A 17,172-nucleotide genomic window follows, 5' to 3' on the forward strand; every position below is an offset into this window, starting at 1 on the left:
GTGAAACGTTGCTCTTTAGTACGCAGGCATATCCCTTCTTTTTAGGCGTGTTTGATCGCAGGAATGTACTAAGGCATTAGCCAATGGGTTTGGGTGATCAGGGAGTTTAGATATATATTTCAATCTGCTGTCCTCTACTGCTTTCTTCACCATAGGGATACCAAGATCTCTATGGATATTATCATTGCGAATGTACCATGCTGAGCACGTGATTGATCTAAGCATTTTCGATTGGAACCTTGGTATTATATCAATATTAGTTGCACAGGTCGTACCCCACAGTTGAATGCCATATATCCAAATCGGCTTTATGACCGCATTGTAAAAAAGCACTTTGTTGTCTAGGCTAAGTTTAGAGTTTTTATTGAGAGGCCAATTTAAATTTGCAGCTCTTTTCTTCATGCACGTTATTTTACTAGATATATGTTTTCTCCACGTAAGCCTTCTATCTAGATGAATACCAAGATAGGTAACTTCATTCTAGATAGAGGCACTAGAATATTGTTCATTTTTACTGCCGGGCACATTTTTGGTCTTAGCGAAAATGTAACGTGCTTACACTTTTGTTCATTCACATTTATACGCCAGTTGGCTAGTCATTCTTCGACAGATCTTAAGTGCTCCGATAATATAAATAATTTTAGCGCAGTTTTTTTTTGTTGTATTTTGTATTTGCCAAAATTATAAAATATGTAAGAAAAGTTTATTGTAATTATTTTTTTTTAATTACAAATATTTATTTAATAACTTATGCTGGAATTTTAGTTTTGATATTTCAAATACTAAAAACATAAATACTTTTGTTATTTAATAAAAACGATTAAAAAATTTAACAAAAAATGTTTATATGAAAAATTTACAAAAATTAAATTTCCTCGAAATAAAAAAAAAAAAACAAATTATAAAAAAATTTATTTAATAAAAACGAAAACAATACAATTTTCTGTAATAATTTTATAATTAATTTAAAATAATTCTTATGTTAAAATATTTAATTTTCGATTTTCTTATTGAACTTTCAATTTAAATTAATTAAAATTTTAAATATTTTTTTTTTTTTTAATTTGGAATAAATGATAAGTTTTAATTTAAAACTTATGAACATTATTGCAATAATTTTTGCTGAATTATAAAATTGTTTTAAAACTTAATTAAGCTTATCAAAAATCTAATTTTAAAAATGCAATTTTATAAAAAATTACATATTATATAAAAATATTTTATTTAAAAGTTAATTCAAAATATTAAAAATTTTTGGATAACATTTATCCAATAATAACAAATTTTATTTTAGTTTCAAGTTTAATCTATTCAACTTTAGAAAACGTGTTTTTTTCAATTTTGCGATTTTAAATTTTTGTCCAAATTGCTTAAATAGTGTAAATTCGTGAAATATTATTATTTTATACAAATAAAAATCAAAAACAAATATATGTATTTTTAATCTTTTAATTTATATTATATTTATTTTATATTATATTATATTTATTTATATATATTTATATTTTTAATTTTTTAATTTAATTATTGATTTTATAATGATAATTTTTTATTTTCGAACAATTCCTATAATTTACGAGGTATAGATCGCATAAAAATATGAAATCCGAAAAACTATAAATAAATTTTAGTACATTTATTGAAAAAAATGTATATTATGGAAATATATGCAGCAATAACGATTGTTTTCATTTTAATCCAACTTCAAACGAAATTTAGTTATCATAATTTGAAAATAACTTAAGAAATTATATATGCAGCTATTTGATGAAACAATAACATAATCGGAATTCAAATATGCCGGAAACGCATTATAAAATTGCATATTTTACTGAACTGATTGAATCAATAATTTAGCAAAATAAAATTCGAAATTGAATTTATTTAATAACAACATTTAGAACAATTTCGAAATAAATAGAAAAACAAATTTGACTCTCCACTGCAGTTATTAAATTTAAAAGTTTGCACTAAATATCCCTCTGAAACAACAACAACAAGAACTGCTATTGATAAGCAGCACCCAAAAGGCAAAGAAAAACAATTCAAGCGACCAAATTTACTCTGAAAAAAATTCAAACCCATCAACACACACACACACACATGTGTACAACCATAAACTAGCCAGCAATTAATTGATCAGCTCGCGAGTGTGATCGACGGTGGTCGCCGAACGCCGCAGAGTATCACCATAAATTAGGCACATTTCGCAAATTTTGTAATAACAAGCAAAAACCAAAATAGAAAACAAAAAACGAAACAACAAAAAATGCGAAAGAAACCAAACAATCAGCAGCAATGCACAATACTAGTTGAACACAGCATCAACAATCACAACAACAACAAGTAGGGTAAATACAGACAACAACAAATATTAGCGATTTGGCAAATGTCGCGGCGACACATTCATTGGCCGTCCACACACACACACACCAAACGTTAATCGCGCCAATCGGTTAATCGACGTCGTCTGCATTCGCATTTCGCATATTGGCTCTGCTTTGCCGCCTCTGCTGCGGCTCATTACACTGGCCATGAGCTGCCGGCTGCATCTGTGGCGCACTCTTTGCTACTTTGCAGATACTCTGCAATTGGCGAGTGTGTGCCCTGTTTGACAATAACAAAAACAGTAGCAAAATTAACAAATGACTCTGCTTAGCCAGCATCGGCGTCGGCGTCGGCGTCGACGTTGATGTTTGCGTTGGCTTGTTAATGAGTAAGCGCAAGAAGGTACGCCGATTTGGCCGCAATTGGCTGCAACGAATTGGCAAAAACGCGTTAAGCTGCCGGCTCTTCATATTCTGCTAGTCATCTTTTGTTGGCGTTTTTGTGATTCAAAGGTTTTTTGTTGCTTTGTTTTTGTAGTTTTCATATTATTTCAACTGCTACAGATTAAGTGATGACTCTGTTATTAATTTTTTTATGGGTAAAAAGCTTTTAATTTAGTAAAAGTGAATTAGTGATTGAAGTGGAAATTTTAATTTTCTTAATTTTTATTTAATATTAAATAAAATGTATTTAAAAATATTTTTGTTAATGACATATGTACGTTTTTTTATAAATTAAAAAAAAAAAATTACAAAAATATTTTCCACAAAAAATTAAAAAAAAAAATTAAAAAGATAATTTAGATAGTTAGCTATAGAATGTTATATTAAGCTCAGTTTGCTATTTTTTTTGCAAGGTGGCAACTCTATTCAAAGTATTGAAACAATTTCGGATGCTTTCTGAAGCCAATTCTTAATACCCTAATGGCTTATGCGTGTAAAATATTTTTTTTTTAATACAGTAGTTTTCCAAAATAACGAACACATTAATTGTCAGGCCTGTTCGTTACATCGAATTTTTCGTTAATTCGAGTACTCACTTAGAGATATGTTTTTCAATAAAAATTAGTTAAATCTCCGTAAATTGCAGTATAATAAATTGTTTTATTAATTATTTGTTAAAAAATGAAAAACCATAACAAAACAACTCATATCAGCTAAATTCTTACAAAATGGACCAATTCTGACACTTATACTTCAAACTTTTTTTTTAAATTCATCATTTTTTCAATTTGCACATTTCTTTTGAATTTTTTCAAGTTATATTTTTAATTCTGGTTCGATGCTATTTGTTTTTTTCCTCTTTCTTCATATGTCGTCTTCATGTTGTTCGTTAAACCGAGTACTTACAAATCCCCGATGTTCGTTATTTAAGGTACTCAATGTAACAAATTTGCTTGTTCGTTATAAGCGGTTTTCGTTAAAACGAATATTCGTTATTTCGGAAAACTACTGTATATAAATATCTCGATTATCTATCTATCCATTCAAGAATGTTTAATTCCTCATAAATAACTAGGTATATACCAATTCAATAACTGAATCAATATTATAATATTCAATAACTATTATTATTGAAGTAATATCAGATTCTATGCATTCTGCAAAGACTATAACCTTGTTATTTATTATTCATGTATTTTAGTAATTTGCATGTAGGATCAGTGCTGTATTTCATTTATAATTCGAATTTAGTTTTTTGACAATTTTTTTTTATTGTAAAGTAGAATAATCTGAATCATGTTAGGCATGGTTGTGCTCCGACTTCGACCACTTTAACACTATAGCATCATATTGTCAAGGAAGTATTACGTACCAAAATTGGACAGTTAATTCTTGATACATAGGATCATTCATTTTTTATACTGATTTGATTTACTTCATAAGCTAATATATGAGTAGGTAGGTAAGTAGGAGTGGTGTCATTTTTATACAATATTGTGAAATATTTTTATATTATTATCCCGTTTCATCGTCAAACCATTTGGTGCTTTTAATAAACTACTTCTCTCCATAATACTTTTTTTCATGGTTTCGAGGTTTGTTACTTGATGGATCGCAAGAGTTTTATGTCTTGTTTGTAATAGAGCTAGGCTTTCGCAGCTCGCGAAAGTGGAAAACAGTTTCCATATTCCCTTCTAATGTGCAGGAACGACAAATATCGTTATATTGCATACCATACCCATTTTACACACATGCCCTCCAATGGGCAATGTCTCGTTATGGTAGCTGTATGTTTAAATATGCTTTTTCTGAATTTATTTAATAGATCCTTGGTTCGTTTCCTGTCATATATAGGCAAATTCTGCTTTGCTATTTTGCATTTGGTTATTGATTTCCATCTTTCCTGAGCAATTTTCTCGTACTGTGTGTGAAAATCTCATTTGATAGTGCCTGGTTGGCATGGTATTTGCTTCGCTTCGGATATATCCTGAGAAACTCATATTTTTGCCAATTTGTCTGCTTTTTCGTTTCCGAAAATGTTCCTGTGGCCGGGAACTCATGATGGTCCACAATTTTATTATGGCAAATTAATGAAGGAATAGTGGATAAAATATGATCACTTTATTAAAATAAAACTATATTAATTTATGAATAGAGAATTACTTCTCAAGTTTGAAAAAATTCCCAAAACTATTCATTTTTTTACAAATTTTAAAAATTTCCATTAAACTTTTTTCACAATATCGTTTTAAAAAGCCTCTATTAATATGAATTGTCTTACTGCTTTGTTAGAAATAAATAAACCAATGTACTCCTACGTAACATAATGCCCTCTCCTAATACATTTTAATATACAAGTTGTGAAACCAGATGTACCTACTCGTATGTATATTTAAATCTTTTAGTGGGGTCCATCGGTATAAGCACCTTTGGTCATCTTAAATTTTTATTAATTTTTCATTTAAAATAATTTTAATTTTCATATTTACCTTTTCTCAACACTCACTTTACCATTATTCGGCTGTCACACATACCAACTCATAATGTACATTTTTGGCAGTCATTGTTTGGTGTTGCTGTTGTTGTTGCTTTTTCTGAAACCGCTGCCGCCCGCTGTCACTTAATTATTTGTTGTTGTCGGCGCTTACAGCTGCCTCGAATTTACATAATTAAATCGATTTGCAAATACACTTATGTATGTATGTATGTACACATTAGTGTTTTTGCTATTGTTGGTGGTGGCTTACGCGATTAGCAACAGTTGTAGAGCGGTGTCAATAGCGTTGTTGTTGTTGCAGCCATACATATATCTGTATGTATGTATGGCACACAATGCGATTGAGTGTTGTTTACAACGCTTTCAATTTTGACATTTGACTTGACATACACACTCACACACACACAGATAGATTTAAGCGCGCTAGTTTAAGCTGAATTTTGGCGAATTGCTTGCCCCCTCTACATTAAACGCTCGCTGCTTTTCGCTTTTTCGACTGTTTGGAGGCTGTGTCACAGCGCTTTGGAGTTGCGCGCTTGACAAAAGCCGAGATTCGTTGCAGGTTTAATGTCTCACACACACACACATGTGTTTGGAGTATACTTTTTTCTGCTTTTGGGGTTTTTGAGAAGTGTCACGGCTAATTGAAACTGTTTCCCCTCGTTTATAAAATAGGCGTACATACATATATAAGTCTGTATATATTATATGTAATGGTTGTTAAACCAAAAATTTGAAAACCAAAATTGCAAAGCAAAATTATTATTATTATTTTGTATTTTCATTTGAGCTCTCCAACATGACAGCAATTATGCAACTTTGAGTGCATTAAGGCGTTGACTTCAAGTATTATGTTATTAACATAAGTACAGCATACAATATATTATACATAAATATAGCGCCTTGGTACATATAGTAAGTATCTGCAAGGTTGTAGTAGAATGTTATCTTCCAGTAGAAACAGGTACTGAGTAACGGCATTTTACTGCAAACGCCAATGAAATCAATACTTAAATATATAAAAATCATAAATTAAATATAATTTAATATATTTGCAATTTATACAATATATACAACAAACAAATCGGGTGTATGCTTCCTGCTTGCATAGTAAATAAACTCAAGAAATATAAATATTAATAAACATTTTCTGGCATACATATGTATATACAATAGGTATACATATTTATATATGAGTAGTTGTACTATATAATAAATAAATATTCTAACTGCTTCGCGCGATTTTTCTGCATTATTTGCCCATTTTAATCTTCGTTAGTGCATAATTTGAGCATTTCTGCTTATTTATGTTTTTATTTAATGGAAATCGTATTTTCTTGAGCATGATTAGATCATTTGAATATGAAAAATTTTATAACGGCATCTCGATTGTTCTCTTGATATTCATGTGTTTATGCTTATTTGAATTATCAAACGGTATTAAATGGAATTATTTATATTTATTTGAAGTTGTTTTGAAGCTAAAATTTCATTTTCGCTTAAATTCGAAGAAATCAAAATATTTATAAGTGAATAATTTTATTCACAGCGAAGAGCTGAAATAATGCAGTAATTTTTCAAAAATATCATTTTGAAATATACATTTATGTTCTCGAAGCCCAAAATTCAACAAAAAAAATTTTTTAAATTTATTTTGAAACCTTAGTAAATATATATAAATAATTTATATATATTGAAAATCATTCGTTAATACTTTCTTTTGTTTTACAATATTTTTTAATCCTGATTATAAAGTGTCATCTTCATATTCTGTTTAGCTTATTGGATACCTCAGCCGTAGTTTAAGATTCTTGGTGTTTTTGAAAAAATATAATAATATATATTTGAGGAAATAATTAAGTTGCAAATCTTAATTTCCCATTAAAAATGTGTGAAGATCACTATCGCTGCGTTAAGGGGCTATACCAGTGTAGCCTATGAAAAATTAGGCGATTTTCGTGAATTTTTTTTTAAAGAAAGTATTCGATCGATTGTTTCGAAGTTTTTTGTTTTTTTTTTGTTTGCACATAATAATTATTTTACAAAAATATTGAAAAATAACGGAGTTATATGCTATCTTCGGAGGTGCCAAAAAAAAGTTCCCTAACTTTTGACATGATTCCACCCGAATGAGTTGCAGAAACAAAAAAATTTAAAAAGGATATTGAAGTTAAATATATTTCCTATACAATGCTCTTTAGAACGCTACCAATCAAAAACTATTCAAGATACTATCTTACCGCTTTCACAGGATAAAGGATTTTGAAAGTATAAACTATCGAATAAACACAAAATAAAAAATCTATTTTTCGAAAATGTCACACTGGTATAGCCCCTCAAATGTCAAGTAGCAGTACTCGTATAGTAAAGTCGTTTAAAAATATCTTACAACAACAATATTAACTACATTATTCTGTAAAGGTGTTTATAAAAAATACTTTAAACGAAAATTCCACTTTTTTAAATCTTGCTTAAAAAAAATATTATTTTTTTTATCAACTAACACTGTAATCAACAAAGAACTAATTTTTTTTAAATATTTATTCTTTCGTCTACATTAAAATTAGCGCCTTTAAAATAGTCCCTATTCGATATTATACTCTTAAGCTAACGCTTCTTCCATACATGGAAACAGTTCTGAAAATCGACTTTTGGAATTATGATGAGCAAGATGATGTTTCACTGAGATTGAAATATCGCATATATCAATTGCGATAAATTTCTCTAAATAGCAGTGAATTACAATCGCAATGGCAGTTCAATAATTTGAGTTCAATCACAGTATCAGTTCAGAAGTTCAGTGTTTCTAATTTGATCACTGTATACAATAGCAGCTCAGCTGGTTTAGTTGGATAACAGTAGCAATAGAAATTAATAGATATGAAAGTGTGATATATTAAATGAATATAAATTCTCACAAATTCGATTTTTTGTTGCGGTCGCAATAGCAAAATAAAATTACGGTGATTTAAAAATAGAAATCGAAGTGATTCAAAAATGGCAATATCGCTCATCACTATTTTGGAATAGCCTTTGACAATTGGTACTTTTAAAATTCTGAATGAGCTTCCTGGCATTGAGAAGTGTTATAGATAAAAAAACAATAACAATGTTATGGAACTGGGTTTGAAATTATCTAGATACTATGAAAATAGCTTTCGAAAAGGTTTCTTAACTCGAAATTTTAAACTTATTTTACAAATATCTAAAAATATGCCTCTTATATAGGAGAAATCTTGAATTTTACTCTTGAAAAATCTTGAAATTTACTTATCAACTGAAACAACTATCTTTCTGATTAAACCCGAACTCCTAGTATACAGCACAGCAACCAAGCAACACTCCTCCAATCAAGTCAAACTAAAGTTGTATTTTACTGCCCTCACTAAACAATCAATTTTCGATTTTTTATGTATTGCTTGCTTATCTCATGTTGCCCAACAGCTGATTTCGACAAGATCCCGAACTGCGAAAGCGTGTAAAAACAAGATACAAAAAAACACAAAAAACATGAACGCGAAATGGCAAGGTAAGGAATCTCTGCACAGCAACAATAACAATAACAATAACAAAAGCAGTTAGCGAATTTCTACATATATTAAATTATTGCCGGATGAATGAGCAAGAAACCAATACATGTGTTTGTGTGTTTGCGTTTTTGCGCTTGTAGCTGTAGCTTAGAAAGCAGCGACTGCCCGAAAATATGTCTGGCAGCAGGTAATGCAAATTAGCCGAATGTAAGTCAATGTCAAAGCAAAGAAATGCAAAATTTTTTATGCGAAAAAATACCAAAAAAAAAAACGGTTACAAGATGCGAGTTAAATATTGTAATAAAAATAAAAGTGACGTTAAACAACAAAAACAAAATACCAAAATTAATATAATTCATGTTTGAGCTTAAGTGCGACAACAACACAACTGTCAATCGCTTCAAATAAACTGGCGAAATATGGCAATAATAAAGAGAGGGAAAATGCAAAAAGTGACATTGTTGACGCATACATACATATGTCAACGAGAAACAACAATAACAATGCATTAATGTGTGTGTGCATGGAACTAACAACTTTGTAATGGGTTGTAATAAAAAAGGTTGTGCCCAGCGGCAAGGCAACGGCTGTTTAAGTGTGTAGGTCAAGCACGTTTCCTAGTTTTGTGTGTTTTTTTTTTGGTGTTTTTGTATTTACTATGTGCGAATATTTTAGTGCACGCATACATATGTATGTAGATACGCATATTGCGATGACAGCTTGCAGAGCTGGAGTCAAGCGGAAGCGCACACCAGTGAAGTGAACTTTGCATAGCTGGTGATATATTACATATTTATGTATCAAAATGGAGAGCAAAATCTATAAATTCATAGACGTAAGTAAATTTAGGTATCACAAAGAAACGTTCACTCTAAAACAATATCGCTCGCCACTTCTCAAAGAGAGCGTCTACACTTACGAAATAAGTTTTTCAGACTTAAGTCTATATATTGTAGTTATTGCTGTGGTTTTTGTCTGCTTTTCATCTCATATGCATAAAACTTGTACAGCACCCTTTAATTGTTGTTATTAAAATGTTTCTTAATTTTTTTAGTTTTTATTATTTTTTAATTTTTTTCCTTTTTTTAATTTTTTTGTTACTGTTGCCTTTGTTATCATTTATCGTTCTGTTTTTGCTGTTGACATCTTCTTTACTAAATATACTCAACATCATTTATATTTCTACACTGATCACATTACATTTTGCTGTCTGTTTGCTACATACATTTGTGCTCTCAAGCGCAACAAATCATTCTAACATGAAATTTTCCTCATTTAAATAACTTCTGCTACAAATGTGTCTATGTATGTGCGAGTGTGTGTGTAAAAAGTTACATACACATAATAAATTGCATAAACTCAGTTAACATTAAACTTCAAAAACAAAAAATGCTGTGTCACAAGAGTTAAATGCGCATACATCAATCCGAGTTCAAGTTAAGTGAGCAACAAAAGACTTAAGCAACGAACTTTTTTTTTTTTTTTTTTTTATTTCCTTCTTTTTTAGGTGATGTATAAAGTACATTTGTTAAATATTAGCAAACTTAAATGACATCAATATAATTAAAGGTCTATTTATAAAATTTAGAAATGTAAGTGCAGCACTTTCTTCAAATACACTATAACAGGCAATTAAAGCAATTAATTAGCTCAGTATTTGGGTGTTTGTGCGTAATAAGTGCGTACAAATAAATAATGTTTTCTAAATAAAGACTTGTGTTTTTTTTATTTTAATAATTTAGATTGCACTAATTTAGAAAAAAGTATTTAGCAAATCGTTCTCTTAAGACAGTAAAAAACTGTTTGGCTTTATTTACTTTGACTTTGACTAAAAACATAATTTAAATAGAAGCTTAAATAATTGTAAATGCTTCATTGCTGATTGCTTAAGCTGAATGAGTATGTAAATATTATTATTTTTTAATTAAAATAAGCTTAAAAAGTTTTAATTAAAGTAGATAAAATACTTTTCAAATATTAGCTCATATTAAAGTGAGCTCCAATTTTACTTGCTGCAGATATGTGCAATATTTAAAGCTTATAATAATCTGAAACGTTTGAAATCTTTAAATTAATTGAAATATTAATTCTTCATCAAAATCAAAACTCAATTCACATTTGCTAAAATAAATATTTTATACAAAATAAGTAGCTTCTTATCTCGCAGAACGTTGTTCAATCAGTTTTATTAAAAAATGAATAAAAAAATTTAAAAAAGTAAAAGGAAATAATTGATTTATACTTACATAAAATAATGTAGTTTATTAAATATTCTTAGTAAATTTTTAATCGATCAAGTCATGAGCAGCGCTTTTCCAATCATAAAACAAATCAACCATCCTTCTCTCAAATCTCCTTCACCCAATCTGGAAATAACCAATTGCAGCAAAAGAAAATGTCGTTTACTTTGTCAGTGATCAACGTGATAGATCTAAAAAGGACTTTAATTAAAAATTTACGAGTACAATAATGACAAAATTTTGATTAATTAAAATAAAAATAAAAATATTTTTCATATAAAGGAACAATTTCAATTCTCGAGCTAAACGATCGAAGAAAATACGCTTTTAAAAAGAAGCTTTTGAAAAGAAATATAAAATAACTTTTGAGACAATGGCTCAATGAACATTTTTATACTCTCGCAACAAAGTTGCTAATACTCTCTTTAGCTTTGTTTAGTTTTGTTCACATAACGGTTGTTTGTAACACCCAAAACTAAACGAGTTAGATATAGGGTTATATATACCAAATCAGGGTGAAGAGTGGAGTTTAAATCCGGATGTCTATCTGTCCGTCCGTCCGTCTGTGCAAGCTGTAACTTTAGTAAAAATTAAAATATCTTGATGAAACTTGGCACACTTATTTCTTGGCACCATAGGAAAGTTGCTTTCAATCCAGTTACAGTACAGTCAAAAACGGAGGCTATCGGATTATAACCACGCCCACCTCCCATACAAAGGTTATGTTGAAAACTACTAAAAATGCTTTAATTCAGTAAGGGAAAAAACCAGAAACCTTAAATTTCATTATAAAGAAGGTATAAAAGGGCTCCACCCAAATTGGTATTAAAAAAATTAAGTGGGTGTGGCTCCGCCCACTTATGGGTCAAAAACCATTTTTCCGAAACTACTCGACCGATTTCAATGAAACTTGGTTTGTAAAAGTTTTCTTATATTCCAATAATATGTTGTGAAAATAGGCCAAATCGGTTCACAACCGCGCCTACTTCCTCTATACCAGAACTTTGAAGTCGATCTGAATAGTTTACTTTACAATATATAAAGTAAGCACTAGTGGAGATATCGGTGCAGAACTTTGCACAAATACTATGTTTATAGTGTGGCAGCCCCATTCTAAAAATCGCCGAAATCGGCCATAGGTTTTTAAGGCCCCATATATCGAACACGAGGTAATCGGTGCTTGTAACAAAATATTAGGGTTTCCAACTTTCAATGGACTTTATACAATATATATGACGAATATGTGGGTCAAATTGTGTATTATATAATATAAATAAAGTTAAATAAATAAATTGCGAGAGTATAAAATGTTCGGTTGCACCCGAACTTACCCCTTCCTTATTTGTTAATAATAAAATTTGTTAGAGAAAAAAATTTCAAGGAATAAACGACTTTTGAATTAAATACTTTATATTCTAAGATATTTTGTATGTCTATTTTGACTTAAATTTTTATACTAAAGTATTTCGTGTATTGAATATATTACCTAAAATAGCTCAAACTCTTAGCTTAAATCGACTTAAGCGGCTTTGACATAATGCCACAAGTTAGCTAGCAATCAGTGGCAATTGGCAGAAAAAATATCAATGACAATGAAATTCTCTTGAGAAATGGAAAAATGTAGTATACAACTACAACACAATCGTCACATATTCTGTTTTATTTTTAGGTATACTTAAATGTGTACTGTAGCTACATTCTCAAATCAAAGCTTTATTTTATACATATATGTAAACAAGCACCCACACATATGCACCTACAGCCAATAGCAATTGAAACGTATTGGCAACTCTGCGTCGTCGACTAACGCGCAGTTTGCGTGTCGCATCGACGCACTGATGCGTAACGCGGCAAGTTTGTTTAATACGTTTTGTTGTTATTTTGCTCGCTTTTTTTCTAAAATTTTCAGCGCTCTAGCATACATCTAGTTTCTACCAGAGGTAAAAATTTTGTTGCAATCGAATGATTGGCAATCAATTGAAAAAGTTTCTTAAGCAACTAGACAACTACAATATGCCACAAATTGGAGCTTACTACGGCTTGCTTGTTGAAAATGAGTATTGAAAAGAGCTCGTTTCACTCTTTTGTAATCCAGCAAAATTTATTTTAATCGATTTTTTATTACATACATACATATATATGTATCTATATACTACCTAACTAGATATTAGAATTAATTTTTGTTTTAAACTAGAGCACGCTTTACTTTTTAAAGGTTATGGAAAGCAATAGTATTTATTAATAATAAAAAAAAATATAATAATATTTTAAATAATTTGCGTTGTATTTCTACAGCGCTCTTCATAACATAAATAATAAAAAAATAAATTTAATAATTCGGAAATTATTGCACGCATTCTTAGCTGGTATTACTCAAAGAGCTCGTAGTTAAATAGTGAAAAACCCACAAGAGCCCTGGCACTGACAGTGTGCTCAAGAATGCAGCGATGCGCCTTAAGGTAAATGGTGTTAGTTACCTAACACGCCTTTACTGACTCACAAACATATACATACTTCTGCATATATACATATATATATATGTTTGTGTATATGTAAATGTTTCTACTACTCTTCTGAGGTGTGCGTCCAATGTCACATAGCGTACTTCAGCATTCACTTTCAATGATTTCTTTGAATGCTACAAAATCTAGATGCGACAAACGGTCACGCCCGCCACGCACCTAAACTGATGTGTTTACGGTGGGTACAATATGCATTAGAAAATAAATAAAATAAGAAATAAAAAATAAAAAAAAGTAAAAGACAAAATTAAGCATAAGAGATGAGTAATTAATGGACTGAATGCAGAAGGGTTAAAAAGAATTAGAAATATTAAGATATGGTATCATAAATTGATTAAGGTGGTTCATAATCCCGATGAATATCCCAAATTTCATTATTTCCTATTATCTGGTTAAAATCATTTATAGTTGTTATTTTTATAGTGGCAGAAAACATTACCAAATAAATTTGAGGACTACTTTGCGTTGACAGACCTTGGATACGGATACGTTAAAACGACTGACATGGGAAATTAATGAATTTGATATACTTATTATAGCATAGATTTTTATACTAATATATGGGAATGTTTCAATAGTTGAATGTCAGGTGGTCCTAAAATCGCTTATGTCTTCCACGAGAATCCAAAATAAGTAGAGCTATGCTGTATTCGGCAGACTTTACTCTAAATATCTGAACCAATAAGTCAAATTCAGACTGGAATATTATATGTATTGACCCCTGAGTTTCTACCTTCGAGAACTTGGCTAAGTGAAATCAGTATTCATGAAGGATAATGAAACATAAGAATATTACGTCTACGAATGCCCAACCTTCAGAAGGTTGAAAGAGGATATCTTTCAAAGGCTTTATGAGTATTCATGGTCATAAGCCAGATATGATACAAATTCAAATTCATCATCGATAAAATACGAATTAATTTTCTATAATTTCGATGTATTTTTATAAATACGGAATATGGTTCATTACTAAAAAGTGATTATCATAGACACCTAAACAATACCAAATAATATTCTTTACTGACCTTTGACCCGCCTCGATTTTGAAATATTCTTTTGCGTTTTCCCTTTTTTGGAAAACCATTCGGATAGTTTAGACATCACACGAGGGCTGCTATATATATTTCTGGCCTAATAATGAAAATAGGAATATTTATCAACGAAAATGGTTTTATTGTTTTTCGAAATATTCTCCATCAAGATTTATACACTTTTGCATGCGCTCAAACTAATTTTTGAAGCACTTTTTTTTAAGCCTTTTTTTGAGCGATCAAATTGTGCGGGATCCAACGAAAAGAAACCTTTTGTACGGCCAGGTATTCATGCAATATCGAATGTATGCTGGTGGGAGAAATGCATAGGCATGCCGCATGCCTCTATCTGAAGGTATGTTACATGACGGTCTTGCATTATCAGTTCACTTACGGCATCGATGTTTTCTGGCACAACGGCTGTTTTTGGACGACCTTCACGGAATCCGTCTTTGAGCGAGCGTCGACCACGATTGAATTCGTTGTACCAGTTTTTCACAGTGCTATAGGATGGTGCTTCATAGCCATACAAAGATTTTATGCACTCTTGTCGCGATAATCCACGTCGAAAGTTGTGAAAAATGATCGCACGAAAATGTTCACGAGTTAATTCCATTTTTTGGCCGAGATGAATTTTTTAATTCCCTGTAAATAAAACAATTCACGATTAAATGACAAAACGTTCTGAGTGGTGTTATGCTAAAAAATGTCAAACTTTCCAATGGAAATTTCAGATTGCATCTGGCAACACTTAGTGTTGCCTAGGCCAGAAATATATGTAGCAGCCCTCGTATTAGTAATGTCAGCAATTAAAGAGGAGATGAATATAAGATCAATAATCTCAATGTTGATCTTTTTTATGACTTCTACTAGATTCCTAAGATTTTGCAACTAAAGTATCAATCAAAATCTATTTAATCTATACATAAGAGATATTGAGAGTACTTCCAATAATGATTTGGAATTTTGTTGAATTTTGAAAAAAAAAAATCAATACAAACAAAAAATTTGGAAAATGTTATATTTACTGATGTCCGATTTCCAATTTATGACCGATGCCGATGTTGAGGCCAATTAATCGGTCGGACTATAATACTTATTTATAATTGTATACAAAAGCCTAATTGCTGTCCATTTCGCATACTCCTAACTGTTCCATTAACAAATTTAAGTGCTAATTGAATATTATGCAAAAATGCGTAAAATTATACCAAAACTTAAGTGTGCACTTCGACGTCACAATAACAATTCAACGAAATTAGGCAAATAATTATTTGCCAAATATTTTAAGTAACGAAATGTAACCATAAATTAGATGCGGACTCAATGATTAAAGCACTCCATCAAGTTTTGACACCACACCAGACGCACAATTCGCATCACTTTGTTGTTGCTGTTGTCTTTTTGTCTTTGATTAACGCAGTCGCCGCAGGCTTTGGGCCAATGAGCGCCTTTGACTTAACCGCAAATACCGAATGAAGTCACTTACACTTCACAGACAACTAGCTGGAATCAATGTTTCTGCATTTATTGAATTTTTGCAAACGCACAAATTGATTTTTCGGCAACACCAGCACCGGTTTATTGACACCACCGACACCGTTTGCCAATTGAGCCATCGCCGCGCACGCTGCGTTCACAATTTGCTGGTAATGTTTGGGTTTATTCGAGCAATTTATCTCGGCGAGATAACGGTACGCTGTGTCAATATCGCGCGTCGTTTCGATGAGTTGCAAAAATCTAATAAATAAAAAAGCAAATAAAAAATAAATTAATTAAAAAACAAATAGCAAAAAATTGACGCACTCAAGCCGGGCCCTTGATGTCTGCCTTGACAGTGACGTCTTGTTTTGTGTGTGTTTGCACATAAACAGGTGTTTAACTGTTTTTGTTGTTGCTGGGAGTTCATAAAAACTCACCGAAATCAGTCTCACTTTCGTTACTTCATTATTACCGTTTCTTCTTTTCACTCGCCTCTTGGTAACAAAGCATTCCTAACTAAGTGAGTGCTAACAAAAGGCAAATAAAGAAATGTTAATCCAAATCTGCATAAAAGTTGTTCAAATTAATTTATATTTTTATGGTCTTTATATGCTTAAAAAAATGTTTAGAACTAATTTAGTTTTGTAAATATCATTAAGTCCCTTTTTAGTGACACTTCGATTTACAACTTTTCATAAATAAGCTTTCAAGCAGGTATTTATCATAGTTATTTAGCTATATATGTTGTATATTTTACATCGACACAAGTTGCTAATGAACTACATTAGCACTTAGCTAAATATTTAGTTTGTTGATAAAATACGAGTAACTAATTTTTCGTATTGATGAAAGATCAGAATAAACTTTTACTTTCTCCTCAATGACGATAAAGCGATAAAGCTTTTCAAAACATTTCTTTAATTAATAAATATAATTTAAACTGTTTCTAATACAATTTTGAAAAAAAAAAACGATTTATGGTTTTCTCATACAACTAAAAATCCATATGATGCCATACATTTCTAAGCCGATAAACAACGAATATAAGGTCTTCAGTGGCTTTGACTGATGTTTTACCAAAAATATCGATTCATCTGTG

The 17,172-nt window shown here is 30.6% G+C and overlaps 1 protein-coding gene across 1 annotated transcript in view; it reads left to right on the forward strand.

Annotated features, from left to right (window-relative positions):
• LOC105210478 (lysosome membrane protein 2) overlaps positions 1 to 17,172 on the forward strand; it is a 67,843-nt gene that overhangs the window by 1,684 nt on the left and 48,987 nt on the right. The gene's annotated exons all lie outside the window — the stretch shown is intronic.

This window comes from Zeugodacus cucurbitae, chromosome 4 (genome assembly GCF_028554725.1).
Source record: "Zeugodacus cucurbitae isolate PBARC_wt_2022May chromosome 4, idZeuCucr1.2, whole genome shotgun sequence".
NCBI lineage: Eukaryota > Metazoa > Arthropoda > Insecta > Diptera > Tephritidae > Zeugodacus > Zeugodacus cucurbitae.